General features: G+C 40.0%; 1 long non-coding RNA gene across 2 annotated transcripts; it reads left to right on the top strand.

Annotated features, from left to right (window-relative positions):
- The first annotated feature begins 588 nt into the window (after positions 1 to 588).
- LOC127059405 (uncharacterized) lies at positions 589 to 27771 on the top strand. Of its 2 annotated transcripts, none has more exons than XR_007777159.1 (3): positions 589 to 828; positions 16081 to 16211; positions 27384 to 27771. It is a non-coding gene; the product is annotated as an uncharacterized LOC127059405 (long non-coding RNA). The 2 variants fall into 2 exon arrangements; XR_007777160.1 differs by lacking the exon at positions 27384 to 27771 and adding an exon at positions 25795 to 25885.

Raw genomic sequence — 27771 nt, 5'->3', positions numbered from 1 at the left:
AACATACCCCCTGCAAGTCCTCGAGTCCTTCACACCAAGTTCTGCTGCCAGGCAGCTGAAGGGGTGACTTCTTCTGCAGCCCTGAACTCCTCTCATCCATGTTGTGCCTTCAGAACACAGCTTTGGCTGGGTTTTACTGTCATCCCTAAACATAAGCCTCAACTCTAGTGTTATTTTAGAAAAACTCAACATAATGCCAGTCCTCATTAGGCTCGATGGTGGCAGGGGTTGAAAGGAAAATAAAGATCACAGTGTGCCTGTAGAGTAGATAACAAATACCCAAGTAAAGTTTATGCAAAGGGAACTCTCAAGGCACAGGCAGAAGGAGTAGGCAAAAGGTAAAGTTTACACATTCTTTCCAATTGGCTTGGCTGAGCGCTAAAGCCAGTAAAGCACTTGCTTTTATTCAGAAATCAATTTAAAATCCGTCATGTGCCAGACATATAATTGAAATTTCTAGTTATTGTAAGTACATATTCTGCCCTCTGATACATGCAAGTTCAGCTTCCCTTTAGGATCCTCAGGGTTAATGTACATACATGTTAGGGCAGAGTTTACTATTATCTCCGTGGAGCAGCGAACAACATTAGGTCTAACAAGTCAGTTTCATTTAATACTCAGCATGTTTAAGCAGAAATGTCAGAGTTCAGTTCCGCTGGCTAATGATGTAAATCAGGAATCACTGAAGCCAGACACCTATTCTGATCTTATACCCAATTTGTGTTAGGATTACTCACTGAAATAAATCAGTTCTTTACCAGGAATCCATCCTACTGACAAATGAGCAGTTCATAAACTTTGCTCAGACAAGGAAATCATGCCATGCAGGTGAGTAAATTTATTTGCGTGGTTTAACTACTTGCTAAAGTTATTTTTTTTTATTGCTGCTGTTGAAGTATTTTCAGCTGAACATTACTTGTCTTTTTAAACAAAGCTTTGCAGAAAATACTAGTTTCTTTTCTCTTATTATTTTTTCTTTCTCTTTCTCTTTTTTTCCCTCTCCATTCAACCTTTTCCCCCCTCATATTTTTTCTCTTTTTTCTTTTTCTCTTTTGCTTCCTTTCCCCTCCCTGAGAAATACTATAAGAATTTTTAAAAAAGAACTCTTCAAACATATTTTTCAAATTTTTCTAACCAAAAGGTTTTGATGTTTTAATGAAAACACCACAGATTTTGAGGTTTTGTTTTGTTTTTCTTGTTGTCGTGTTTGTTTCTTTTGTTTTGTTGGTTGTGTGCTTCGTTGTTATTTTTGTCAGAGCTTTTTTTTTTTTTTTTTTTTTTTTTTTTTTTGCTGCTGTTGTTGTTATTTTTAGAAGGAAGGGGAAGCTTCCATTTAATTCATTTACCTGGGAAATGAAAAGAATAGAAAAGAGAGACAAGTTTTCCAGGGGCCAGAAGAGCATCTGGAGCCCAGGAGCGCAGCGGAATCCCACCGCAGCTCGGTTGCGTTTTGCCGGGGGCAATGCCTGTGCTACTATTAGAATTATCCCCTGCGCTGAAGGACTTCAAACACTAAAAGCACACGTTAGGTAGCACACGCGATGCTTTCAGCAGCGTTTCTCACGATCAGCAGGTTGCTGCTCTGTTCGAGTCCTTTGCCGAGGGGCCGCGGCGGGCGCTCCGGCCGGGCGGAGCGGGCCCGGGGCTGAGGGAGCCGCGGCCGGGGCGCACCTGGCAGGCAGCGGGCGAGGCTGCGCTGCTGCAGGCCGTGGCCTCCTTCTGCTCCTCCGCGGCCAGGAGCCGGGAAGCAGCTGCTCCTTGGAGCGGGAGGTGGTGACCGGAGCGTGTGAGCTGCCGGCGGTGCTGCCCCGGGCCGGGGGCTTGGCAGCCACGGGCGCCCCCGGCCCCGCTCGCCTGCTCGCTCCTTCCCCCTCACAAGCTGTGTAATGGCGCCTCCTGCCTACCAGCACAAGGAAGCTGTCTCCGGAGGCTCAGCCGACGAGCTTTTTCCCGTTTTCCCGCCGAGCTCCTTCCAAGCGCAGCGGCCGGGGAGCTCCAGCCGTGTCCCACGCCTGGTGCGGCCCCTGAGAGAACACACGAGCTCGCTCAGGCCGTGCATGGGGAGGGACAGGCACCCTCAGAACCCAAAAGAACAAGGGAAGCACACCCTGTCCTTCCCACTGTGCATCGCAGAAACTTTGCAGAGATGCAGAGTGCAGTGGAGGTGCCGGGTGAGCTGAACTCCATTTGCAGGCCCACGTTAAGGTGGGTACACGGTGTCTGCAAGGGCCCTGTCTCCCCTTGGGTTATCATCTTCCTCTGCTTCCTGCCTGCCGACTAAAGAAAACTTCCAGCACAGGTAACAGCAGCCACCTTGGTCACTGTCCTTGGCTAGCATCTGGCAATTTTTGAGCCTCAGCACTATTTGGTGGCTATGGCATAGACAAGTCCTCACACTGAGAGCAAGGCTGAGTTTTCCGCAGATAGTGAGTACAGAAGAAGACGAAAGGGAAACTCAGGCAATGATGATGTCATTCATACCATTCTGATTCTGTTGCACACAGGTTCAGTACAGTAAAAATTAAATTAGTTTAAAGAAGTGGCTTTTCAGGGAATAATAAGGTACTAGACTTCTCTAGAATATATTCTGGTACTGTTATTTGTTAACGTGCATAAGGGGATCTTTCTTCATGTCTAGCTACAATTGCTTCATTTGTTTTCACTACATGTCAATGTGGCTCAACCAAAATTCAGGTCACATTAGACAGAAAATATTAAGGATTTTGGTTTTGGTCTGCCATACTTAAGTATGTAAATTTCTGATTTTCTCATTGTCTATTGTTTTCTTTTTTTTTTTCCAATTAAATGTCTGATACTCCCAGTAAGCAGGATAGGAAGTGTAAATATTGCAAATATAATTACGGCTTCTATAGATGGTTTTAAACATGAGGTATAAGTTGCTCACACAGTTTTCCTCATATATCTTCAAGTGGATGCGGAAATAGCTTTCATTAACATTGTAACAGACATTTTAATACTCATATCTAAATGTACTCCCCCTGCCCATAATGTACATACATATGTATATAAATATAGATATATATGTAGTGAACCACCTGTACATTTCAGCTGTGAAGAAGGTGTCAGTACTTCAGCCTTTCAAAACATCTCTGAGCTATGTCAAAGAACAGTCCTGGTTCCACTCAGCTATGTTTTTTAGTCCTGTGGATGATATATGCTGCTTTATGAAGGCTGATGGAATCGAAATGCATAGATACACCACAACTGCAAGCATTTGGATCAGCATTTAAAACAAATGTTCTCAAAATCTCCAAGACTCACAGTCCACAAAGCTCTGCCTTTCTTTTATAAACACAGTGAACTCAAGGAAGAATGTGTAAACTCTCACTTCACACACCTTTTCCCTTATTTTGTCTTTAGTAAAGGAAGAACCTCAGCTTAAAGCAGTTATATCTGTGGTGACTATACATCTGCAGCTTTTCAAGAGACAGTTGTTCACTCTCAAGCTTTTCTTTAGAGCTAAAAAAAATCCACAGACCATGGACTAAATGTGATTCTTTCCCACCAAGATGGAAGAAGATACCTGATTCTCAACAATGATACCTCTATAACCCATCTTTCATGTTAGGAACATAAAACTCTGGCCACAATGTTGTTTCTCAGTCACTTCAGTGCATGCCAGGTACTTCTCACAGGCTGTTTCTGGACTACACACACAGAGAATGTCTGTCAGGATAATTCAGGTGTGAAGTCAGCTTTTGCACTGGCATTTGCATTTCAGATACTGCTTCTCTCTTCTTTTAACTATTTTTTGTTCTTTCTCTTCATTCAGAAATGTCCTGTGGGCATGTGGCCTGCAGCCAGACTGCTGCTGTTCAGGACTTCTAATGTATTTACCTCTCTCATGACCAGAAATTGAAAAGGAAAAAGTTTTTCTGGTTTTCCATTAAAATTTCTGATGTGTACAACAGGGACACCAAATATTATTTACTTTTGCATTTTTTACTTTTTTTTTTTTTTTTCAATTACGCATTTAGTTTCATATAAAGGAAAGAAAAAAAGTGGAAGAAATGAAAAAGAAAAAAAAGCATTGTGTTGATAATTTCTCCATTCAAATCTTTAAAAAGCTTTGACATTAGTGGGAGAATGGAGGAGTGGGTAGAACCTCTTCCCAGGACTACTGCTTGCTGGAATCAATTTTCTGGAAGACTGGTTTTATACTGCCACACCACATCAGATTACATTCTGATCATTATATCTTTTTGACATTAAGAAAGAAAAGTATTTTGCTAATTTTTTGTATAATTTGCAAAAATATAACTGAATTCAAGAGGCCTATTGCTGAAAACCATAAAACCACAAGAAGTAGGAATATGTTCATAAGTGTATTTCAATGTGACAGCCAAAGCTTCACCAGCTTTCTCAAAGCTATTCATGTACTTATTGGTCAGGCTAGAGGTATTTGGGCTCTTCAAAAATCAGAGGTAACCACTGAAGAGAAAACCTCTTTTTTGGCTTTTAGCTTTATCTCCAGGCTAGAAAATACCATTAAAATTCTAGCCATTACTACTGACTTATGATGCCTTGCCTTTTTAATTCTATATTTGTTCTCCTAAAAAAAAAAATAAAAGAAAAGAAATCTTGAAAGATTTTGACCTCAGTGCAAAACAAACTTACAGAAATGTCTTAAGCTGAGACTGAAGGATATTTCTGCCCCCCATGCACAAAAAAAAAAGTAAAGGGTTTGTTTTTCAAACTGAGTATGCAATACTACAAGACATAAGGAAATATTTTCTGAAAGTCAGAAACATCTGTAACTACAATTACAATGCCTATGGTACATTATGATTCTGACGTTTAATTGGAAAACTCACTATACAAGACACTTAAAACAGAATCAAAGCAGACTTTTTTAATCAGCAAAATCTATTTCAATTCTCTTCATCAAAGATAATGTGGGCAACTCCCTGGCTGACAGCAATGGGACCAGGTTTGAAGCTGATAAGCCACGAGATTTGTCAGAACACACCAGAGAAGTGGGCTCTGCTCTGATCAGACATTATATGTTGGCTCTGAGGAGGCAGGGATGCTGTCTTGAGAGACATCAGGTCTGTGGTTGCAGCTGGAAGGGAGCTGGCAAGTTTAGCTCGTTTAACAGCTCCATCTCTGTGACTGCTTATGGGGGTGATTCCAGAACATCAAGATCTGCTCAAATTCCTCACCAACACCCTCCAACCGCCAAAAGTGGAAGATGGGAGAGGGACCACACATAGTCACCACTCCTGCCTGTTAACAATTAAAATGTGCTTGCAAAAAATTAACAATACAAATCTTAGCTATGTCATATTTGTTCCCTCACACATGAATTATGAGGTGAGCCCTTACTTTTGTACACATTTGTGATGCCACACTTCCCACACTGTAATGTTGCCTCCTTTTTGTACTTACTCAGTGTAGGCTGGCTGGCAGCAAATGATACACTTTGGGTTTCCATGAATATGTTAAATGCACATAAATTGGGCATGGTGAGAGAAAGAGAGCTCATGGGTCAGGCACATTAGTAAATAAGAAATAGAAGCAAGTAAATAGCCATGATATCATTCTTGTCTTCTCACAGCATGCTGAAAATGGCATTGTGTGAACCACCTGCACCCTGTATCTGCTTGCATATGTGAAGGCTCCAAATGAAAATTAAACCAATAACTATGGGCCACCTTTGGGACTTTAGCAATAGCTCCTTAGGTTTCCCTGTGTCTATCCTCAAAGTAAAGAATTGGCTGCACTTCATCCTCATGATACATTGGGCAAAAAAATATTTCACAGAGTAGGAAACAGCATCAAGAGCAAAGTTTTGCAAGCAGAGACTAAAGCAGAGGTTCCCATGTTCTCTGTGCCCCACTCATCACAATTTGGTGTGGTGTGAGATATCAGCTTTCATCAAGCTCCAGGCAGCTACCTGTGGCTGAAGGTTAACAGCAAGGCTGGTCACTCTGCACTCCCTTTATGCCCAGTGAGTGGGAGTAAGTATTTCTAAGGTACCAGGTGACTTAGCTGACAAGGAGATATTAAAATGTGACTGTTCCCTTCAGAACTGCACCTATTTAATCTCCACTGGATAAAGAGGACCCAGAATGACTCCCTCAGATTTAGGTTCCTACTCAGTAAACAGAAAATTGGTAAAGAGTCCTTCCACCCCAACAAGGAAATGCAAACTAGCATGTGAGCTTGGGGTTTTCTTTTAAAGGCCATAGAATCACAGAATCGTGGAATGCTTTGGGTTGGAAGAGACTAGGAAAGATGCCCTCCTTGATTTGTTTCTTGTTAACAGAGAAGGTCTCATAAGTGAAGTGGTGATTCGTGGCCATTTTGTCCACAGCCACTATGAAGTGATTGCATTTAAAATCTGTTGGCAAAAGTGCCAGCAAAACTTCTACCCTGGACACAAGGAGAGCAGGGAATTAATAAGTAAGGTCTCCTGGGAAAATGCATTTGAAGGGGCTGGGGTCTATCAGTGCTGATGGATGGTAAGAACCACCTCCCAAGGGCACAGGAGTAGGCAATTCCTAAATGTTGGAAGGGAAGGAAATGAGGGAGAAGACTGGTTTTGCTGAGGAGGGATCTTCTTTTGGAGGTAAGGCAAAAAAGGAAGGTCCATGGTTGTGGGAATTACAAATTCCCAGTCAAACCTGAACTTGTGTGGGATCTGCTGCTCCAGCTGGGCCCCTATAAGTCTATGGAGCTTGATAGGATTCCCCCTGCCATGGAGGCATTGGAATTAGTAGATGTTTGAAATTATCCCTTACTTCTTAGTTTTAATTTTTTTTCAAAACCACAGCCATGAAAAACTCTGATAGAATACACTGTGGTATGCTGACCTGCTTGCAGAAAGAACAAGAGTTCTGATTTTGATGTGGAAGAGCCATTTTGAGGAATTTCTGGCCTGTTGGGAAGTTTCATGAAGTGGAAGAAAAGAACTGGAATGAAAATACTGAGAAAAAGTAAACTGATGCACACATAACCATAACAAGAAAACCTTTAGATGCTCAAAAATGTAGGTTAGTTCACCAGCTGTCTTTTATAGGTAATTTTTTTTTTACTTCCAGAGTAACACAGGAATTTGCCTCAGCTGACACTAGTTCTGCTTCTGAGGGCAATTTCTGCCCCAGTGGCCGTGACCGTGGTGCAGCCAGCACCAGGTGGCACTGCCAGAGCTGCTCTGGAGCAAGGACAGGGGCTTCACCAGGAACTCTTTCAAGTAGCAGAAAAATCCAGTCCTAGTGTATTAATTCTATTTAGCATATAGGATTTGTGTTTCTTGATTTTTTGAGGTTTTTTTTTTTCTGTCCCTAGGATTTCCACATTGATGTTTGAGTTGAAATTCTCAAGTGGCAGAGATTTTTTGTAAAAAGTTCCTGTCAAAACTGATTTGCATGATAAAATTTAACAAACAACATTAAAAATAAACTCTGATGTGCCTTGCTAATTTATAATTTATGTGAAAGTGTCCATTAAGGCCTGAAATCACAGTAACCATATTATTACAGTGCTCTCTTGTCAGTAGATTTTGTAGATTTGGAAGCAATCGTTTCAGGACTCTCTACACAGGAGTACATACTGTTTCTGTTTCAGTGGATAAAGACTGGAGAACAGTCAGATGCAATGTTTAACATTCTTTAGAGAGACATCTCAGTTTTTAGAAGTATGTGAGTACATCTGTGACAGTGGAATTTTCTTCTGCTGATGGCTTGGTATGTTTTACAAAAAACATCACCACATACGGACGCCGGAAGTAAGAAGTAATGAATTAAGGCCGGACGGAGGAAAGGAAGAAGGAAGGTCAATGAAGGACTGCCGGAAGGACGCAGGTCCTGCCTTCCATACTTGTTCGTGAGAGAGAAGGTTGGCAGTAATACGAAGTGAAAGTCTTTCCTTCCTTCCTGCCTATCTGTCCTTCCGTCGTTCCGTCCCGGCCTCCCGTCCTTCTTCTTCCCGTCCGGTCCTTCCCTTCTTCACTTCCTGCCTGCCTTCCCTTCCTTCCTTCCTTCCTTCCTCTTCCTTCCTTCCTGCCTGCCGCCTTCCTGCCGCCTTCCTTCCTTCCTGCCTCCCGGTCCGCCTTCGCCGTCCTTCCGAGTTTTCCTGGCCGGCGTCCGGACGGCCGGCCGGCCGTGCCGGCCGTGCTGCCGGCTCGTCTTACGGTCCTTCCTTCAGCCCTTTCCGTTCCCTGCACGGCCGCCGCCTGCCCTTCCGGCCTGTCCCTCCGGCCGGCTGGCCGTCCACTGCCGTCCGTGCGGTCCGGCCCGGCCGGCCGCTTCCTGCCCTCCGGCCTTCCTCCTGCGTACCTTCCTTCCTTTCCTTCCGGCCTGCGCGTCCTTCTTCCTGCCGGCGGACTGCCGGACTGCCTTCCTTCCTGTCCTGCCGGCAGGCAGGCCTTCCTTCCGGCCGGCCTTGTCTTCCGTCCGGCCCGGCCTTCCTTGCCTCCGTGCGGCCTTGCCTTCTGCTGCACTTCCCCCGTTCCTTCCGGACGGCCCGTCCTGCCTTTCCGGCCGGCCGGCCGGCCGGCCTTCCTTCCGGCCTTTCCGGCCGGCCTGCCTCCAGGCATTCCTTTGCCGGCCGGCATCCACGGCCGCCGCGCTTGCGGCACGGCCTGCGGCCTTCGTCCTGCTTCCGTCGCGGCCGTCTTCCTTCCTGCCCCCGGCTCCTGCCGTCCGTCCGTCCTTCCTTCCCGTCCTGCCTGCGCTTTCCTACATTTGGCGGAATGAAGTGTTCGAAGTGCGGAAGAATGGCGGAATTGGCGGAAGGAAGTGGTCTGAGTGGCGGCAGAATTTGCGGAAGGAAGGAAGGAAGGAAGGAAGAAAGGCAAGGGAAGGAAGAAGGAATGGAAAGAAAGGAAGGAAGAAGGAAAGGAAGGAATGACAAATAATAAAAAAAGTTTCTTAACAGTCACCTTCTTTCAAACTAAACTTTTGCTGCATATTTTCTAAATAAACTTTCTAAATTTTAAAGTGTTTGAGCCCCTTTCCACATTTTCAAGTATAAACCTGGAAAGAAATGAACTATTTCTCTGAAGGAGAAAATGTATTTGTGGCTTTTTCAATCACTGCAGTAGTATTTTGTTGTTAGTTTATAACAAGTTGGCCACATACCTCTCAGGTACAGCATCTGCATGACTTCTGCTCCAGTTCTTATGTCACCTGCTGAAGGAAAATGCTCAGACTGTCTGAGGATTGAGCAGCCACTTCTTTGAAGCAGTTACCAGCACAGCTTCTGACTCCAGCCCTCTGCCAGCACATTCAACCAGCCTGCAGACATCAGTAGCTGGCTTTCCCCCACTCTGAGGCTTCAAATTAAATTGCTGTTGAGACTCCATGACATAAATTAAGAACAGAAAAACCAGTTTTAAGCTTACAGCTCTGAAGAAATCACTAAATGAATTCTATTTTGGCAGCTTGCTGCTCACAACTCAGAAAATACGACAGCAAAGCAAATCACATGTCCAGTGTGTGTTTTATAACCCTGCACAGACTAAGCCATCTTGTAGGCACATGCTTGACTATTTTTAGTGGCTGTGCTCCTGCAAATATGGCAAAGTCCTTTAGTGTTGGCGAGTCACTAGGGGCTACTTGAAAAGTAGCAAGAGTTGTCAGTTGCTGGAATTTTGACTGAAAATAATAATACCTGGATTTAAGATTTGCTGCACAGATTTGCCAAAGAGCAAATGAAGTCAGCTCTGGCAATGTGACGATCTGCTGATTGCTGCCTCCAGCCATGAAAGCACAGGATCTGACTGTGTTTTATTTTCATCACCATTGCTACAGCATCATTTTAAAGGTACTCAGTGGTTCGTGGGAATGCCAGTTTTCCAGGGTATCCATCTGGGAATCAAACAACTCTCCTTCAGTTCCGAGCAGGCACTGTGGTGTGTCCAGAGGACTTATAACTGACATGGCCCATTAGTCATAGAAACATCCCACTAAAATTAGCGGCAGCTTTTCATCTTTATGGGCCTCATGCCTCGGTCCATATGTAGAACATACAGAATGGATTTTTCTTTTCTTGGCATGTAACCCCGTCTTTCCGGTACTTTGGTTCCAGACCTTCATGAGCAATGCAGGTGGCTTTTGTTGTTCCACAGCTCATATTCTTGACAGTTACTGCATCTACACAATACTTCTGGATTCAGCCAGGCTGAAACATTCTCACAAACAGTTACTTAAGATTACCAGCATTAGCACGTAAATATAATAGTAATTAATAACAATTTGGCTTCTTGAAGGTTCCTTGTACTACTCTGTTGGCTCTATTTCAGCCCCTAAAAAGCCAGCAGCAAGGTCTCTGCCCACCCCAATCTTGTTTTTAAGATTTCTTTAGTTTGTTTTTAAGGTGTGCAGCCAAAGCATGGGGATAAACTACTGTGATTTTCTCTTTGGGAGGCCAAGGTTTTCATGGTCACTTCTCATTTGGTACTGTATGTATTTATTCATCTGTTGGGTCTCAGATGGAGACCATTCAGACCTGGTTTTCAGAGGTGTTGGGCAATTAATAGCTTCCATGTGAGCCAAGGGGAACTGTGACCATGAGGTACTGTGCTAAATATGGCTTCTGGTTTTTTGAAGAGCACATGCAAAAGACCCCATTTAAATAGTGTTTAACTTATGTCTTTATTCTGAATCTAAACTTGTAGAAAATAGAGACTTGAATTAACTCTGTGTTATTTACAGCATTTATGAAATGAGTAAAGAATCCAATCAAATATTTTACATCAGTAATATATTCCAAAAATAAAATTCAAGACTTCTCAACCTTGCCTTTCTACTTGGGTTTCTTTCTTGCTGCCTCAACCTATATGTCAAACACTGAATAAGAATCTCCTTTTCTTAAGAAATAGTTACTCCAAAGTAGAGGTGAGGTTGTCAGTAGTGCTGTCATGGCACCATTGTTTTACCTGGCGCACTGGATTTTATTTCCAGTGCTGTAAATACACAAATTTTCCAAAGTATTGCACATGTTTAGAAAGGCAAGAGTGTGCCAAGTTGTCTTATTTGAAGTCCCCAAGTTTATATATCCCATTTTGTAAAAATAAAATAGAATGTGTAAACTGCCTGGATAAAACTCCAGGAATACTTGAAGTTTACTCATAATAGGGGCAGCACTTTTGTGCCATACTGTGCAATGTATTGCAATGCAGGCAATGGCTGTTCCAGTCCAGAAATAGAAAAGGTGATTCATTTTGGTTTGGAATGAAACAGCAGCATGTCTTGATGTTGCTAATAAAAGCCTTTTGGGTTTTTCCCCCTGCAGGCTTCATTGCAATAATAGCAGTGCTTCTGTTAGCTCATTATCAGCATTGCTGGCAGAGGAGGAGGCACAATTGGTTGCACATTTAGATTATTATTGTCATTGCAACACTTTATACTAAGACTCCTTAAACAAAGGATTTACAAGCCATAGTAGAGAGAGTCCATGGATAGAAGCTGTTATAGAATCCTTTACTACAAGGACTGATTAGCTTTTTATTGACACCCTGTGAGAAAATTGCTAACTACCCATTAACTTTTTGTAAATGAAGCTGTAGCATGCAGACAGATACATTTGAGGAACATGAGGGACCATTTGGGGGTTGAATCTGGTTTCCTGCAGATTACAGGTCACATCATCTTGCTATAGGATTTCTGCAGTGGGACTACAGTTTCTGGATGAGCTGCTTCATCTTTCCTAGAAAACCATCTCTTTTAAACCTGAAGTTTTCAAGAATCCTAAATAACTCAATATTTAAGCTTGAAAAGGGCAGTTACTCATGTGATTCCAGATTTCAGCTATTAAATAGTTTGCTACAGCAAAGATCCTTCCACTACTGCAACCTTCCCCTTTCTCTCACTTGCCTTCTTTCACTTCATTTACATTCTATGTTATATATAAAAGTAAAAATCATTGCTTAAGAGTTGAGTTTTGGTAGAATCTGAGCGCCATACAAGCCAGGGATCACTCATGCTAATGCTATTGTGAGCAAATGCTAACTCATCCTTCCAAAAATTACATAGGCAAAAAGTTTAAAGCTCAGAGGTTGGTCACAGAGAACAGAGTGAATAAGTAATGGATACATGCAGCTCCTTGCCACTTTCATTCCACAGTAAGTTTTTTCCCCAGAGCTGTACCTGCAGGGTTACTTCCCTTGGGAGAGTCCTCTAGAAAAGGTCTCCCTCCCTCAGAAGGACATGGTGGTCAGGCTGCTTGTTGTGGGTAATTTGAAGTAGTGAATTAAAACCAAAACTAAGATAAAATAACATATACCATCACCCATGCTACAGCACACATGGAATCACTGGATTTTGGTGTTGTAGCAGACAAGAGCTGTGAGCTCTGCCCTGACCACTGCTCTTCCTGTGTCCATGAGGTTTGTGTCATACACTGCCTCTCTTACAGGCCACTCTTCCTTCCACACTCCCTCATAAGCTCCCCTTTAGCAACCCTCTTGTGCTGAGCTTTTCTGAGCACACAGAGTGACCTGGTGTAGAAACCCCAGGGTGCACCTCAGACTCCTTCATAAAGTAACTTGGATCACCTCTTGTTTTTCTTGAATAAATGCAACACATTCTGCCTATTATTTGGCCAAGGTATTTTGCAACAGTGAAGCTGGGAACTGCAGAGTGCTGTCCAGCCAGGCCAGGAGCTGTGCTTACTGCAGCAGTATTCCTCCACCAGCTGGTTCTGCTTCCCTGTAATTTGTTCAGGATTTGCGACAGGACCTCTAAGTTCACCTTCTGCAAAATATTTGTTATTTTTTTTCCCTCTTTCTTTCTCTAAGAGAAATGTTCCCCCTCTCCCTTTTTTTTCAGAAGAGAATAATTTGCCACTGGATTGGAAACAAATTAGTACCATGTTGGCAGGGCAGCTCTGCCTGTTTCCCAGACACGTTTGTTGTATTTGCTAATTCTTTTCAACATGAAAATGGCAGAAAGGTAGAGGTGACATCAAATGCAAGGAGCTCACTTAACAGAGGGAGCTCTATAAAAGAAAGGAGACTTCATCCTCACAGTTATAAATGTGTTCCATTCATTGTGGCTGCAATACGCTCCAGACATCCGAAGGCTGGTGACTTTGGAGAATTCACATTTCAAATCAATATTGACATGTTGCTAAAAAAAATCCTCTTAATTGAAAGATATTGTTGGATATGGTAATTAATTATTACACATATCTGTCTAATTCCTTGTCTTTTGAAAATGTTGGACTATCTATGTCAGTCATTAGATTTAATTTTTGCCATGTTCCTAGGAAATCTAAAGTATCTAAAAGTCTTTCCTGATTAAAAAGAATTTTAAGAGATTCAAGATTAAGAGAATTTGTAATATAAAACTAAAATATTACATAAATTGATAATAAAGTTGGAGGTAGAAATAAGAATTTTTTCACCCCATTTTAGAAAAAAAAAGAATGTTCAGATTTTTCTACTTTGACACACTTTGGGAGTAAGCCTAGTTAAATCTAATGTAAAATTGAAATGCAAAAAAAAAATAATTGCAAGATAAATGAGGTATTTTAAATCAAGCAGTATGTTTAATTTGATCTGAATTGAAATAACTTTTCTTTCATTTTTGTTCTGGCAAAACTAACAAAAAAGTAATTTTGGGTTGACCTGAAACAATTTTTTCCTGAGTTTAGACAGAGAGTGGAAAGATTAGTTATTTAGACAGCACTACTCCTAAATTCAAAGGCTGTGCCATTTCCAGCAGCCTATCCTTCCTGCTATAATGAGCTTTTTATCCTTATATATATGTTTATAACAACTGATGAGAGAATTATTGAGTAATCACATAGATCACAGTCAAAGTTTCAAAATTCTTTTAACTATTTGACCTTCCTTTCTTGGAAGGGGATCCTATGTGTGTGGAACTTATTCATCCTTGCAATTTATAATGCAGCCTTTTTGTTGTTTATTGTGGCCATTTGTTGCTTTAAAAATAAAAGCTTTCCATATTAATCTGCTCCATCTCCTGCATCGTGGGAGACAATTTACAGTGATGTACCTTGCCCTAAATAAATGCAGGTTCACTTACAGAAGGAAGAACTGTTGGAAAAAATACAGTGAGTTGTCCCCAAAATAAACAAACCTTACTTTTCCATCTTGTTTCTGCTAATGGCTGTGTGATACTGAGTACATAAGAGCAGGATGTTTGCTGGCCATCCTATAAAGATATTTAATGTTTCAGTCATGAATGAATCACGTTTGCTCGGTTGGCCTACTGAGAAGAAAATAATGTTTTCCCGATTCATCTTCTAGAAAGATATTACTTTGGAGAAGCTATTCATGAACTCAAACACACCTAGAAATCTGTTTGTTCTTTAATTCCTTCCCCATTTTCCTACTCATAACACCTTTTCTGACTTAAACATGTGCAGCATAAACCTCGTGTCATGTGTTATAGGGTAGAAAATCTAAAATGCTAAACACACTAGTGCTCTTTTGGGTAACACCTACAATCATAATGAAGTGTTTCCTGGCATACCACATGCTGTACCTTAAATCACTTTTATACTGAGCTCTGGAAGCGTTTGGTCTTTTTTCCAGTTTCACCTCTACGTTGGTTCCTGAGGAAAGGGAGCTGGGATGCTGTAGGCAGCCCCTGTCCAGGCAATGGCTCTGGTGGAGATGTTTGCCACCATCAGCATAAGCAAGATTTGGTATTGGGCTGAACTGTTCCTACAGGGCACAGCCCCATGTTGGGACAGGAGCATCAGCTCTGTCAGCAAGGCTGCAGAGAGGGGAACCTCTGGCCAGAGCCAAGGAAGGAGGGGTGAGGCGCACTTGGTGGCAGAAATGTCTTTTTCCAGAACAGCGAGCTCCAAAAAGAAGGATTTGTCTAGAGATTGGGCCTAAAGCCCCAGTTCAGCACCATTGTTAAGACACGTCCAGCTGAGAACAAGCAAGGCACTTAAATGTCAGTGGTTTTCTTATGCTGTTATAATGGGTATGCACTCCAGGGGTTGTTTGGGAAGATTCACATTTCTTTTAAGGACAGAGAATGTTTAGAGAGACCTGATAGAATAAAAGACAAGAAAACTGAAAAAGAAAATAGTCATAACAGAGGGAAGAAAATCGTACAAATGTTGATAATTAACCAAGAATTTAACAATTCTGACAGAAACCTAAGAAAGATGATGTAGATTAGATGAAACATGAGTTTGAAATGAATTGGAAATACTGTGTGTGTCCAGAACATGTTAAAAACACCTCTGTTGGGAAGATAATAATCTTTTTCCTTGATTATGTTGGAATTGAATGTGACAGATGTGTATTTTAATTGGCCATGAAGATCTTCATGTTCAGACCCTACATTTTCTGACTGCTGAACATTTTTATAAACAGCCTGATCCTCTTGATGGCCATGACCACCTACAGCCCATAGCTGTTTGAATCTATTCAAACTAGATTCCATGCAATCTTGTCTTTATTTGAAAATTACCAAATGACAAGTTACTGGCTCTAAGAGAAAGACCTAAACTTGTATTGCTAGTCTGAGAGGAATAGAAAATATTTGATCTCATAGGTGTTATCAACACTGCTTTCTATAGATTTATGATGGTCATTTATCACCAATTAATTGTATCTTCCAGCTTTTTACTATCAAACTATTAACACTGCTGGTAATTTCATAGTGTAAGAACCAACCTTCTGCAACTCTGAAGATTCTTTAAAGTTTTGCTGCTCAAAAAAATTCAGCAGTTCTGGAAAAGATTGTTTCATTACTGCAACTTGGAATTACCAGTATCTGTGTCCTCAGTGTCATGTAACTGATTTAAACAATTGGATGTTAGTATCAGGATTGCAGCAAACCATCAAGGGCTGGAGTTTAATCAGGCTCAGAGTCCCCTATGCTGGGGACACAAAGAAGTCTGCCAGATTTTTCAATAATCTAGGTGAAGAAAAGGAATATCCACCCAGATAAAAAAGGTATACATTAAAAAATAACACGTAATTTCTAATAAATATTGTTATTACATAAAAGGAAAAATAGTATATGGATAGGAGGAATTTTATATTTAAATTATTAAAATAATTTTTAAAGTCTGTGAGTTAAGAAGGAGTATACACAATAATTTAATTTTTTCCTTTGATTTCAGTGGCTTCCATTAATTTCTCACAGATATGGGCTCACATCGCTAGTGAAGCTGTAGTGAGGTAAACCAGGGTGTGGATTTCTGGAAGCTCAACCACTTCACCCATGGATGACCTTGTTCTACAGCCATCATAGGTAAGTTACTTGACCTTTGCTGCCAAGGCTGGAAATTTGTATATGTCAGATGAAATGAATGTAAATCCAGGTCTACAGGCTAAAAAAAAATAAAAAATAAAGTAACAGAGGATTTTAATGTATTAGACAAAATCAGTTAATATTTACTGCAGATGCTATATTTTTTGGTTAAAAAGTCCTTAGGATTAAGATCGGAAAAGCTTCCTCACTGATAAAAATATTTTATAGACTATTTATGCAATAGTCTCCAAAATTATTTTCATCACTGTGTACACTTCTTTGGAACTTTTAACCTTTCGATCCTAAAAATCAAAATAATAAGAGGCTAATCTGCAGAGAAAAAAATCTAGAAAAAAACAGACCAGAAGATACACCAGCTATAGGGTAGTGTTTATCTGTGTTTATCTGTTATTTGCATCTGCGGTGACTGCGAGTGAAACACTGAAAATAACCTTCATTTACTTACTTTATGAGTATCTCTGTCTATTTTAAGGGCTAATTCTAAAGCAAATCTTTCTCATTGTGCACATCTTCTGACTTACACACATATAAACTCAGGATATATTCACACAGCTTGGCACAGATAACCAAATATTATTTAGTTATTTATTATCATTGTGACTTCAGTGTCTTCTGCGAAATGGCTTGGATTGTTTTCCTGAAAAATTACCATTTCTCACTTTATCCATTATCCACTCATAGTTCTTGTGTGAGCTCCAGGGAGGATACATTTTTCTTCTCAGAGTTTTCAGAAAGCTCCAGCTGAAGAATCCAGTAACTGGAGTAATTTTTATTACCTTAACACTCTCTTCTTCAAGCTTTATCTCTCCAAAGAAAAGCCTAAGACCATTCTAACAATCCAGAAGATCCTGACCCTTTAAAAATCACCTCTGATCTTGGAACAGAGCTTCCATGTTTCACATGAATGCAGCCTTCCTTCCCAATCTATTTTGGATTTTTTTACAATCCCCATGTTAGCCAGGAAGTCTCTGAAGCTCAGCTCCTACCAGAAGAGTTTTATACCTTATACCTTTGACAGGAACTGCTGGCATTTGCCTGCAGGAAGCTGACATGTGATTTAGGAGGGGATAAAACATGTACATGTTTGTTACTTGAGTTTTACAGCTCTGCAGGGAATGAAAATTTTTTTCACAAAGGATTTAAAACCTTGGCTTTTTCCCCCCACTAGAAAATTTCAAAATTCTCTAAAGGGAAATGGCTAGATGAAATTAATTTGGGGTCAATTGAAAGGTTTCAGTCTGACCAAACCCAAAATCCTTTTAATTTTGTCTTTCATTTTTATTTTTTACATTATAATATACCAAGCAGCATAAAATATGAGATGCTATTCCTAATGCTTTAAAGAAAGACTTGAACATATGGCCCAAATGTAACTGATACATTGATGTCTAGCTGAGTTTATGAAAACCCTAAAACAACAACTGTGGGAGATGTGAAATGAGCTATTCATCCTGACTTGTGTCCAGGAGTGATACTTAATAACAATGATATTTAAAATAGTTTATCAAGAAACATGACAAACAGAATAGGATAAAAGGGCATGATACAGGAAAGACCAGATATTGTAAGAGACAGCCTAATTTGGTGCCAAGAACAAACTATACTTGTTAAAAATATATTTTTATAAAGTTATAAATGTTCTTATATCCTTGCATACTTATGTGCTTTCCAAGTCAAGACACACAAAACCTCCAGCAGCAATGAAGCTCTGCTAAGGGGAAGAGTCTCCGGAGACAAATTTTTTGGTGCCGCCAAAACCTGCACTGGTTTAATGCACAGCCATGTGCACTGAGTGGTAAAATATTTTTCAGTATCATTTGACTGAAACCTGTTCCATCAGAGGAGCTTTCCATCCACTCCAGCACCACCACTACAGCATTATTGCTTCACCAGCTTGAGGAACGGGAAGGTAATCAGGAATAGTCAACATCAGCAGATCACACACCACCAGCCCAAGTGCTTTTGATGAAGAAATGAGTGTCTGTGCAGATAACATGTAATACACTATGACTTCTGTAAAACTGTTGACACCATCCCACACAGTATTTTCATGTGTAGGCTGAGGAAATACCGGCTAGACAAACTGTCTTCAAGATGGGTTGAACACTGGCCAAGGCACCTCATTCTAATTAGTGTCTCAGTATCAATTTGGCAGCCAGCAACAAGCAGAGCAGCCTGAGAGCTGATAGACAGCCTGGTGGTCTTCAGCATCTTTTTCCATGACCTGGATAACTAAACAGAAGCCACCTTTGTCAAATGTGTAGTAATTAGGCAAAAAAGGCAGGGTTTGACACACTCTACAACTAGTTTGAAGCCAGAGGGACCCTGACAAACTTGAAGATTAATCTCAGAGGAGTCTCACAAAATTCAGCCAGGATAAATGCAAAGGTTTATACCTGGGGCAAGCACAAGTCAGTGAGTAAATTGTCTGAACAGCAGCCTCTTTGAAAAGGACATTTGACTTTTAGGGAATACCAGACCAATGGACACAACGGTGCTCTGATCACAAGCACAGGGAACTGTATAATGGATAACATTAGGAGGAATGTGGCCAGAGGAAGGCAAGTTGAAGTTGCCCTGCCTTTAAGCAGTGATGTGGAGGCAAACGGGCAATTTAACAGCAGACTACAACTCTTTGAAGGACAGTTGTAAAGGCAATGGGACCAAACTACTCTCAGAAGTAGGAGATGATTTACAAGGGGCAAGAGCAAAGTGCTGCAGCTTGGAAGGTTCACCTTGAAAATCAGGACTTCTTCAGTAGAATAGTAGTGTAACACTGGAACCCACATCTGGGTGGAAGGCCTGTCCTCAGAGGGTTTCAAGAACCAGCTAGATTTGGCCTCAGCTGGTCATATCTACTGTTCTTGTAGTCCTGTTTTAAACACGATATTGTAGTAAAAGACCTCCAGAGAGATTCCCCTATTTCCTTGATCCTCTGATTCACTACTTTTCCTCCCCTCCCCTTCAACCTATTAGGAAGGTCAAATGAAAGTTCAAAAAAAATTTCCTCTCAGAATATGAAGCCGTGTAGAAATGACCTCAGTGTAGTCTTTTAATATAGGCACAAATCTTTTAAAATGCAATTTGAAAATAATGGAAGGACACAGGTATGTGAAGTGGATCACCAAGATAATGTGACTTGTTAAACCTTTATCACTAAGGACAATACATGGCAGACAATATAACACTTGATACTTTATCCTCTATCCTTTACAGCAATGACAGTGAGTAATCTAAATCCCTTCCTCCCTTCCTCCCTTCCTTCCTGGCAATATCTTTACCAATCAGTTCAGTGTGCAAAGAATGGGAATTACCATGACTAACTGGGAATGATTTCAGCAAACTGAAGTCCATCAGGCACCCTGCTTTTTGGGAGAAGGTAGCAGAGTACAAGTCTGGCCGCAATCTGGAATTTAGGTACAATATACTGACTCGATCCCATTTTATTCAGAATTTGTACATGACTACAAACTACACTAATTTTCTTTCCTCTGATTATAGATGCATTGAAATTCACTGTTAAGGGAGGGTAAAACCCAAACATTTGAGAGTCTGCTGAGGGGATATCATATCATTTCAACTCACTACTAGTGAAACTCCACTGACAGGACAAATGCCACCAGGATATTTACCCTAAATCAGTAACTTCCCAGAAACACAATTTCCCACAGCCTTGGGAGCAGTTCAGCCTTACTTTTAAGATACATGCAAGATAAAATTAACGTGGTGGGAAACACTACCTACATATGATTTCCCAAGTAGACAGATAATAAACACAGTGAAACAGGAACCACCAGAGAAGTTTGCTCAAACAGAGAATTGGAAGTTGTTAACACAGAGATTCTGAAAATGGGCAGTTCTGGCCTCTGGAGAGACTTTTTACAGTCTGTGTGGCCCTTAGAATATTTTCATCCAAGAGGAGTTCCCTTGGATGAGACCCTTGGAAAATATTTCCCTTTGATCTCTGGTGTATTACTCCTCTTTTGCAGCCAGCCAAAGTTTAAAACTAACTTGACTCCCCTTTGACTGATACCAGTTTTACAGTCAGATACAGAATTAGTACAGCAGGGATCAGAAAGACCCCAAGAAGCACTACAAATAATCAAAACACTGCTCATGTTGGGCAGTGGAAAAATGAAAATTTTGGATATGTCCGGAAGAGACTTGTCTCATCAGCACCAGATGCTTAGACAGACATGGGCTATGGAGAGAATCACAAATGAGCATAGAACTCACAGTTGCACAGAAGACAATGCAACCAGATCAACTCATACCACCTGGGAATCTGGGCTCTGAAGACTGAAGTCATAACAATGGAACTAAAAATAAGTTCCCACAAACTGGCCCACTCGTCAGCACTGTATCTTGCCTTAGTGAAGCTGGAGATCTGCTACTAATACAGGCTTCTCTGCCCTAAATCATTTATTTTGGCAGCTCATAAAATATGGAAACTCTAACACTCCATATTCCCTACTCTCTCATGATTACTGTTCAGGGACAGACTCTTTATATCAAGCAGAAACTTAAGGATTGTGGCATGTTATCAAAACCATAACGAAATCTTGTGCAAGCACAGTAATCAGAGAGGGCTATTTGTCAAGACATACTGTAGAGAAAAACAAAATCCCACAGTAGAAACAGGAGTGCTTGCTCTGCTGAGAGATACTGTGAAAATGAAGCTCTTTTTTTTCCTCCTCCTTAATCAAAACTCAGTATGAAAACAAAAACCTTACCAAATAACTTTTGCTGATAAAAAAAATGTTGGCTGGAAAGGAGTAGTGCATAATTTATACAGAAATAACATTAAAAGGGGGATTGTTCACATAGATATTTCTGAGTGTGTGATCAAAAATTTTGGCCCTGGGGGGAGCTCATGTTACTGCCACTACTGGGTTGAGGCTGGATTTTACTCTCTGTGAGACAGTCAAAACCTGGGAAGTTGCTCAGGGAATGAGGGTGTGGGCAGATCTGATATTACTTAGGAAGTCCCTGGCGAGGGCATGCCTGTGTTTTGACCCCACCTGCAGCGGGAGGTTACCCATTTTATCCACAAAATATCTGTAGAGGTTTAAACTTGACTCACTGCATAATGAAGAGAAGCACTGGAGGGGGAGTTACATGCTCTGGGATCTCCTTCTGGCTGTGCTATTGATTTGCAAGCCAGAGGCCTACTCAATAAATCAGGGATAACATTATTAAGTTACTTAAATGGACTGTTGGGATGTTAATTACCCAGCACATTTGCAGTCAGTCTGCCCTTCTTAAAATTAAGCCACTTTGCTGTCTAAATGATGCTTAACTCTGAGTGCAAAGATCAAACACTTCAGCTCAAATGCCCCCATTCTCATCTCCACAGGCTTTCATAGTACCATCATATTTTCAAATACCATCCCATTTCTAGAAGAGGAGGGCATGGTTAGGTCAGGATTATGTTTCAACCAGAGATCTGTAGAGAAGATCTTAAAAGAAACAGTGCTATCTAGTGTTATTGTTTGCACAGTTGCACAAACACTGATTAACTGACTGTGTATGTAAATGCTGTTGAGTACAGGGCAGAAAGAGTGTGTGGTTACAGGGGTATAACAGAATACTTTATTTTTGATCATAAGTACAATCCATTATTGTGGCAGAGCAATGCAAGGTTAGTACCTGTCAACAAGACAGCTGGAGGCCTCTTTTTCACTGACAAATGTTGAGTGCAGCTGTGCTCGGGCTGTAAACAGGAGCCATGGCTTTAACATCATTCTGATTTTTCCACTCCTGATAATTGCTGCTTCTGCTTCCTCAGGAGTGGTGCCCAGGTGGAATCCTGAACTCTATTCAAACCCAGAGAACAAATTAGCTCCTAGAGCTGCTTGGCCTTGTAGTCACCTGAATTCATTAATTCATCTGTATCAGTTGAAAGAATTACAAGTCTTTCATTTTAGTTGCACTTAGACCCTCAAAAGTTTCTTCATTGGTGGACAACCACAGACAGAGCTGGGCTTTTCATGTTCTTCACAGTAACACCCAATTTTTGCAGCAGCCCACACTCCAGTGGAGAAGTGGATATGATTATTTCCTAGGATGGCAGGATGGTGTCATGGTCAGGGCACTTGCCAGAGCTGCAGTTCCATTATCTATAAGATAAATAATTCATGACTTCAGGACTCCTATTTCTTGGATTTCAGGGTGATATGGAAAAGGTGACAACTGGAACTAGACACTCCCAGTTCCAAGAGGCATGCATTGCAGGAAGAAAACAATCACACCTAGAATGAAGTACTTAGTATTTTCTATTTGTCCTGCCCCATGATACTCGTTTAGTTTTGCCAAATTTAACTATATGACCAACAGTAATCTGAAATATTTACGTGAAAAGAGAAAATGTAAAACTCAAAATAATGTAGGACAGCAGGTATCAGACAGAATCCACATTTTTAATTCAGAGTGCTGTGAACAGCAAATCCATTGATAGAAATGGTCTTCACCTTCATTTTTCTATCTAAAAAAGTAAAGATTACAGTTAGCAAAAAGGAGTATAAGAAAAGGATAAGTAGACAAAAACTTCTTGACTTCCCTATAGAACCTTCAAATTGAGACAGCTAGAAACATCCTCCTGACTCATTGTCCTAAATCCATATCTGTTCTCTTTTCCCTGATAAATCTTTTATTTGTTTTACTTTTCTCCACACTAAACTCTATGACCAGTGGTGCTCTTTCTTCATATCAGCTCCTGATTTTACCTTGTACAGTTATACAGACCTTCACAGCTTATTTCAAGTCTTGCTTTGTCTCCATCAATCAATCTGGATGTCTTACCAAAGAGCAACACTGCTTTAAGCCAAAATCCACAGGCAGTTTATCTAAAATAACAAACTAGAGGTAAAGCTGAAAGGCAAATAGACCTTTACTGTTGTTTGGGTTTGGGTTTTCCTAAAGCATATGATTCACATATGTTATGTTTATCAAAGCTCTAGGACTTGCTACAATGCTTTCTCCATATATCCCAGGGATGCACCTGGGAGGGCTTTCAGGTAAGTTGTGAACTCTTTTTGCCTGACACCTATACCAACCCCAAGTGAAGCAGGTGCAGATTCAGCATGCAGCTACAATTAGTGCTGTTGATTTGGAGCTGAATTGAACTGTTCAGCTGGCTTGAATCACCCACAGAGGCACCTGTGACACTGGTATGCTGTAGGTATCCACAGCATTAGTGTCAGCATCTGAGTCAACCTTCTGTGCTGTTTATAGAATCACTGGGGAGAAAGAATCTCCCTTTGGAGACTCTGTCTTTCTGAACTGAATGCAAAGGAAGCCTGTGCAGTTCTATGTCCAATTTTCCAGGCTCAGATAACAGTTCCTGGATGTGGATATGAATGTATCTGGCATTAGATGGTTACACAGCTGGACCTCCATTTACAAACCTTTTGCTCAGAGCTGTTTGCTGATGGCAAACTAGAAAACATCCAAGCATTTCCTTCACCATGGTACTCAGTGCATTTTGAATATCCCACAAAGCATAGACATGGATCTGGCAGCAGCTGTGCTGGCACCTTTGCTGTGAGGTGAATGGACATTATATCATTTATTAACAATATGTGATATGTAAAAGTTACTTAGTACTTAGGAACTAAAACTGCAATTAAATTTCCATACTATTGAGTAATTCTCACAGAAACCATTTTAAAATATTTACATATTTATCTCTGCAAATAATTAAATTTTTTCCTCCAGCAGTGCCCAATGAAATGTTATGTATTAATCTGGGAATATTATTTCCTTTAAAATTTTCCATCATAGTGTTTTACTGATCTCTTTCTTGTCATTGCACCACTATGAAACATCTCTGTTTTTCCTTCAGCTCACCATCAGTTCCCATTTGAGAAGTCTGTAAATCCTGTGCTCCTCTAAAATCTATAGATAATTGATTCCAGGAGTATGTGTCCACAGCAAACTGTGTAGCTGCAGTTCCACTTCATTTAACAATATACAGTTCTTTGTTAGGTAGAGATCAAAGAATATAATTTTATTAAGCTTTATTTGCCAGATTGGAAAAGAATGGGGTTGTTTTATTCAAAAAAAAAAAAAAAAAAGGCAGGCCAAATGTTTTTCTAATAGAATATAGAGTGCAAAAGGAGGTAAAACAAAACTAAAAGCAATTTATATATATCTTGAAGTAATTTTCAACCAACAACAGCCTTAATATATGCTGCATTCAAAATAGTTTTTATCATTACCATAGAACAGTGTCATTACCAAACAATAGTAAGGGAGAAAAAGTCTTGGGAAATGCAGAAGTAAGCAAGTATTTGCTACAATGTGTAGCTCGGGGAAAAAAGAGTTGGATGGAAAATAAAAAGCGAGGTTATGTTTAATTCTGTGTTACACTTCCATGCCTCTGACCATGCATTTGAACAGCTTTGAGCCACAGTGACTTTGTGTCTATCAGAACTACCCATTAACATGTGTGTTTGCAGGATCAGGTCTTGCCTATGTAAAGGATGCCTAAAGTCTGGGAGCAGGGAAATCCCTGATGGCTCAAGCACAATGCAGGACATCATTTCTGCAACCACACAGTCCTTGTACACCTGTGTGAGGGTGAGACCTCAGTGGCACTGGGTTCAGAACACTCTGAACCATCCTAAAGGGTGGTTTCTCTGGCTGAACTGTCCTCTTTGTTGGTTTTCTTGGTTTTTTTTTTTTTTTTTTTGATTAACAGAAAACATTTCCACAATTGTTTAAATGTCTTTACTGAAAGTGTTTGAAAAACAGTTGAGATGAAGAATAGATTAAATAGAAAAATCAAAACAGGATGTTCTGGAATGTAGCTGCCAATAGCAGCTTTGTTTTGGAATGGAGAAGTTCTCATCTTTTCTTTGGTACTTGATTGCTTCTGTTTTAGGTTTTAGGAGGGCTGGGTATTTGTTTCTGCTTGAAAGCTTGGTAAAGATAAAAAGTAGAGTCCAGCCTTCCTTCACTGTAAATTAAGTGGTTTTGGAATGTGCAATCACCTAAAAAATTTGATGCGTACCATGGAACAGCTTAAATAATTTTGGATATTGACTCAAATAAAGTTTATTCATCTAGTTTATGATTCTGTGTGATGAAACAGTATAATCCCTGATACTAATTTTTTTTTTTTTTTAGCTCTGGGTTCTTTAATATGAGGTTCATGTTCAGAGTGTGTAGAGTTAAAAAATTGAGCTAATTATTGTACAATGGGACATTATAATTAGTGCAGATAACAGCTGCTTGCCCAAGAGTTTTAAAACAAACAAACAACAAAACAGTAAACAAATAAATAAATCCTGACAAAGTGCAAGTGGTTGGACAACAAATTGTTTTTTGCAATTTTGTGTTGAAAATTCTAAGCAGTATGAAGAAAGTACACTCTTTGAAAGGAAATTTTTACATTTTTCATTTCTTTGTATTGAAATGACTTCTTAAGTCATTTTTCAATTAGTCTAAAATTCAAGATCTGAATGATTATTCAATTGTATCCAACTAAAGTGTTCAAAAGTAAATGTTAAAGAATCATCATTTAATTTTTCTTTTAATCAAAGAAACATCCCATTTTCAGATTGAAAAATATCCAAGAAGAGGAATTTACTTATATTATTTTCACAGACCTCTAACCTCTTCAAAAAACTCAAAGTGAACATCAAACCAAGGCAAGTAAATTGTTTTACAAAATGTGCTGTGAAAACAAAAAAATGATGTTAAGTTTGTCATAACTTTGTCTGTCACTGTGCCAGGATGAAAACTGTTTCATTCCATGCCCAACAAAAGTAGTTGTTTTTTTAATTCCCCAGCATAATCTAAAAATGACAGTTTATTTTTTCTTTTGTTTACTTTTTATTTCATACTTATTTTTGTTAAGCAGAATGTTAAGATACCTGGTTTTGGAGCATGTTTAACACCTCTAAGTATTGTTAGCATTTTCCATATACCTTGCTTTAATTTTTCTCAATAAAATTGGCTGAACGACAGGATTATTTTGCCAAAACTGGAGATAACCACACTTCATTAAATTAACTAAATCTGAGTATTTTTAATTAACATAAGTAATCATATTTGACATGTTCTATTGCAATATTGTTTGTGAGTCTCTCAGGCTAGTTTTCACAATATCTTTGGGGTTTTTTTGAGCAAAACAAACTGGGAAATATAAGTCTGTATTAATTCCTCCTCATTTTAGAAATATAACATGGAGTACTTATGGTATGTGTGCTTTAGGATCACAGTTTTCCTGAGTTCTGTCTACAGTAAAAGAAGATAGACAAGAGCCACCAGAGGGAGGTTGAGCCCATAGAAGGCCTATACCAAAGTGGCATATAAAACAGAAGTGTTTCTGGAAGGGAATATAGAAGAAAAAAAGAACAAGGAAGAGAAAAGAAAAAAAAAGAAAAAAAAGAAAAAAAGAAAAAAAAGGAAAAAAAAAAGAAACACGCCAAAAAATGACTTTTTTGTGATATATATCTTTGGTTCAGGTACAGTTTGGTCATTGTGTCCTCATCTCTAAGAGCTTGTAGTAACCTAGTTAGAGAGAGACAAAGAAAAAATAGGCAATGAAGTGGAAGTACTTCCACCAAAGAATCATGAAATTCAGCTTCGAGTGTTCAGCCTGAGGAAGATCTTGCAGAAATGTGTGCTATTATATCCTCAAAGAAGTTGAACTTGGAGGAGATGGTCACTGTGCCTCATTTTTTTCAAGAGCAGATTTTACCAAATGAGATAAACCCATGGCACACTTGAAAAACTGGGGGTATGTAACAGTAAGAAATAAAATGTCAGAAGTCATTGCAATGTGATGCAGGAGCAGGTTCGAGGAGATCAGGCATACTCATAGCGTAGAAATAATTCAAAGCCTGCTCTAAGATATGGGGCTCTGGACTGTGTGCATGTTTGGTCTGACTCACTCTTACCCTCCTTGATTTGTTTTTCTGAATAGGTTTCTGTGGACCACGAGTGAAGGGCATAGGAAGCTTTAATTCTGGCTTTGTAATGTTCAGTAATGTTTCTAAAGGTGATGAAGTCTTAAAGCACTGCCTTGCCTCACTGAGAAAATCTGTGGTGCATCAGGGCAACTCACTCCAAGTCTATAGCTAGCAACCAAAGACATCCATCATGTCTAAACAACTTTTTTTTTTTTTTTTTTAACTTACACAGCTTTTTCCTGGAGTTCAAACAATTATTCACAGCCTCGGAAGAGGGCATCTGCAGTCACTTGGAGGATTTGGTCTCCTGCATGGCCATATGAGAAACTTCAGTCAACTTGTGGGCACAAACATAATTTCAGAATTTCATGTGCATATATCTATGTTATCATATTCTTTCACTGTGAAAGCAGTAACTACTGTATGTGGTAAAATGATATATTGTTGTCCGCAAAATGTCTTTGGCAACAGGATGTTCACTAGCCTTGGAATTTTGCCTTGTATAAATATTTTTAATCTACTCCATGTAGGCATATTTTGGCTGCAAAATAAAGGGTTTTGGAGATTAATATATCCAAGCTCAGTTCTGCTTATACATGCTACATACATCAAGGTTTTAT

This window comes from Serinus canaria, chromosome 3 (genome assembly GCF_022539315.1).
Source record: "Serinus canaria isolate serCan28SL12 chromosome 3, serCan2020, whole genome shotgun sequence".
In the NCBI taxonomy this organism is placed as follows: domain Eukaryota; kingdom Metazoa; phylum Chordata; class Aves; order Passeriformes; family Fringillidae; genus Serinus; species Serinus canaria.
The sequence above is the reverse complement of the archived record's forward strand: the minus strand, read 5'-3'. Positions and strand labels throughout refer to the sequence as shown.